This window comes from Silene latifolia, chromosome 4 (genome assembly GCF_048544455.1).
Source record: "Silene latifolia isolate original U9 population chromosome 4, ASM4854445v1, whole genome shotgun sequence".
Classification (NCBI taxonomy): Eukaryota; Viridiplantae; Streptophyta; class Magnoliopsida; order Caryophyllales; family Caryophyllaceae; genus Silene; species Silene latifolia.
The window spans coordinates 88,776,729-88,780,924 of NC_133529.1; positions in this window are offsets into that span (position 1 = coordinate 88,776,729).

Here is a 4,196-nt window from a genome sequence, read left to right on the forward strand (position 1 = left end):
GATTGTACGACAACTTTGAACGCCACAAAGTGAACTGAATTACATTATATTTGTTTTGGTCCGTAATCGCCTATATGAGCTGATAACTCTGGCTATTATATTGTGCAGTCGATTGATGGTGGGTTCAACGAGCCATAAGTCAAACGGTTGGCTGATCGATCACAGATACGAGTTATAACGATACCTCGTAGGACAATTTTTGTGACAACGTAATGGAGTCCTAAATGTTTAAAACATTCGGTGCCAGGTCGTGGATTGGACGTCCATTGTGTTCCTAGAGTCGATTCTTTTGACTATCGACTGTCTCTTGAGATTAAGGCAGTTTTTGTGTGACTTTGGTTTCTTTCTCATGGTCGACCGTAACTGGAGGCTAAGCAGATTTTTTCTAGGTCATTTCATACTGTGCTTATATCTGCAGGATTCGAGTTGAATAAAATATTCAACCTTTATCAGGTTTAGTTATTTCTCAGGGCCACTCGAGGAGTTGTAACAGAAATGCATGGCCATGCTCGAATGATGATTCGTTTTTAAGTTAAGCTACTCTCTAGTCGGGGAAACCACTCTTGATATTGATCACTTGTAAAATACGACCTTTGTGAATACGGATTTTGCAAATTGTTTTACGTGGGAGAAATTTTAGGATATGAGAATCGGTTATCGCACATACACTTGTGAGGACAAGTGGGAGATTGTTGGAGCTAGTGTCCTCCACAGTTAGTGTGATAACATATATAAATCTCTTATAGGTTTACAAGGGTATACTTCGTATTTTATCAGTTGATTAACGATTACTTAATAACGGTTGGCTTGCTAGAAGTTTGACGTTATTATCATACAGATGGCGGTGATCAACTGGTCCCTAAAAGTCACACCTAAAGGATGTGTTTGAGAGATGTGATTATATGAAAATATGATCACATTGATGCCTGACTAAAAGGTTAGTCTATGTATTTGACTAAACAGTTAGTCAATGTGATGATGAGACGATTATTTAATACAATTAAATAATATTAGCTGAGACGAATTAACTGTAATTCGTAAATTGAATATAAACTGTTATATTTAATCAATGTATATACTGTTAGCTTAAACGAATTAAGATGTTAATTCGTAATTAAATGTAACCAGTTATATTTAAATTAGCGAATTATAAATATGTTATGTTTATAATTAATGTATATATTATGCGGAATTGTCATAATAAAATCTTGACAGACCGGTATTAATAAATCGACTACAAACTGTTGTGTGTAGACTTATTAATACATGTCGACATAAATAGACAATTGAGATAATAATACACATTTTTATACATTTTAGATAACAACTTAAAATAAGGAGATTTTTCTCCTTATTTGTTTGTTGGAGTCACTCGGTCAAACCGAGAAAAAGGAAGAAAATATATTCCCCCTTTTCTTCTCTTATTTTCGGTTATAATAAGGGAAAGGGATTCATTTTTCTAACCTAATTCACTTGACCTAATTCTCTCATCATTCACACAAAAACCCTAAAAATTTATTTACAATTTTGGGGATCGATTCTAGCAAGAACAAGGGCATTTCTCATAGTATCTTGGGTGCAACGATTAGGCGAATATCGATTTCGATATTGTTCTTAGGCCATATTGCTAGGACCGAAGGTTGATTCTTAATCTCTATTCCTTTTGTTTATGTAAATTTGTTTATGACTAGTTTTTCATTATTATAATTTCGTTATAATCCTAAAATTTATAGAGGAAGTATACCGATATTTCTCACAGTAATCATGTGAAGTCCAACATTTAAAACATAACAAGCTCAAAAGAATTAAGTATGTAAATTCCCCATATAAATTATTGTGAACCCAATCTATAAAATATAATGAGCGGTAATGAATAAACGTTTCATTTCTCATTTACATGTTACTTGAACAAAGTATAAATAACCGATAACAAATGAATTAACTAATACGGAACACGAGGCAAAATGTAAACAAACCAAAATCCGAACCACCCACAAGCATATACGAGTCAACAAGGGAAAACTTTGGTCATGATACGAATAAAAAGCATAAACAACCATCATACACAAAGGATATATATATTTATAGAACTTGAAACGGTAAAACGGGCGCCATTTACTCATACGGACTCCGAATCGAGTGATTCAAGTGGGTAACCACTTAATTTTTCGACGCCGGTCCATCTGTCAAATTTTCAGTGGCTTTGGAAGTCGCACCGATCATATACGATGGGTTCCAGGCCAACACATGTCACCCAAAATAGTCTCAAAAATGCAACTTTAGCAAGCTAAATGGAACCGTCTCAAAACTGAAACTTTAAGCAAGTAATGATACTAGTGACATATAACAACAACCATATCTAATTACCCGTCTCATAAGAAAGCCAAAGATACCATCATTACTCAATTTAAGAAAGTAAAACATTGTATAAATCCATCTTAAACAACTACACATATAATCTCATAAGAATCACAATTACTAGCTTATAACAACAAAACATAACATATAAACATAAAAATGACATAATACCGAGTAACCCATCACCTTTACCTCATTATTTCTTGAAAATGCAAGATTCCGACTCAAAACCATGCCGGTTGCCCAAAAGGAAGCTCAAGAACCGAGTTCCCAAGTAAGACCTCGAAAATCATGCCACAAAAGTCACGGCCAGAAGCAACGGTGAGGGAAAGTCAAGATCTTTCTTACCTAGGAATATAGAGGGCGAGGAGAGGAAGAGATAGGCGCGAAAATCGTTGAAAACCGATAAGAAACGAAGGTTTTATGGCCATTTTAGTGAAGGAGGTGGAAGTTGTGTAACAATGGTGTTGTAGTTGTGTGTTTGTTGCTGAAAAATGAATGGTGGAGGAAGAAGATAGGGTTTAAGCTCCTATATGGGTGGAGGGAAAAGAGTAGGATGAAGGCCCAAAGTTATCTTAGGCTCAAACTATCATTTTAAGTCGATTTTACCCTAAAATACAACCCGGACCTACTACAAACATAAGACGGATATTTTTTTATCAACATTAATATTATTTTACATGTAAAGCCGCATTTTTATAAAAACGGTTTTAAAATAGAAATAAAATAATAAAATGGCTAATTAAATTATAAATGCCAACACGGAAAATTCGTGGGTGTTACTGTTCTACATCTCAATCCAATTGAAATGACATGACTCATCATGTTAAGCCTATGAGAAGGCTTTGGTTAGTAGGTTTTATCAACTTCTTGTACCTTACTTAACCTTACTACATACTCGTTTTCGTTTATAATGTATACATTTGCATTACAAAACTTTCTGAGTACGTGTCTAGATCCAATCTAGACATAAGCTCTCTAGTCTTAGAATAGCTCCCACTGTTTTCACATTGTACGAGACCCATCCCTCTCGCACATCTCATGATTGCAAGCGTACTCATTTTCCGTTGTAACTTGTAAGCATCTCTCATTGTTCTTTATTGCCTAGAACGATTCTAACAAATCCATTTCTTAAATAACATAGCCACAATGGTTCCTTAACCATCTTTTGGTGTTTTGAATACAGTTTTTGTCCGAAACCTTATACAATCTCAACAGTCATTAGTGTAAGCCCTTACACAAATCAGTGAGTTGCTTGAAAAACACTTAACTTTACATCCTTAATGCTTCCTCAAGCACTTAAGGATAATCTATATGGCTACTAGGTAACTATTACTTAAATTCGATTTGAAACAATTCATCATACTCAAAGTATATGAAGTGTTATACATCATTACTCATTTAATTGATCCGGCAGCAGAAGCAAATGGAATCAATCAAATATGTTCAACTCGATTGAAATAATCATGAATCTTACAACATAAGACTTCTTATTTGGCGCTAATATCATGTGGATTTATCACCATAAATCCGGATATAAAAGATGTATTTTATTACTCCAAAAGACTTAAATCATTCCCAATGATCAATATGTCACCCGCATATAAGATTAATCAAAATTTCCGTAACTTCCACTAAACTTCATTTATAAACACAACTCCTCGACCCATCGAGAAAAGTTTTATAACATGATCAAAACATTGACTCCAACTCATTGATGTCCTACTTAAGACTATCTCTTAAGTTGCACATTGTCTTAGGATTGTAAGAATCTATAAAACACATGGCATGTATCGAATACATTCCTTCTTTAAAGAAGAAATGGGTTTTAGATTCAC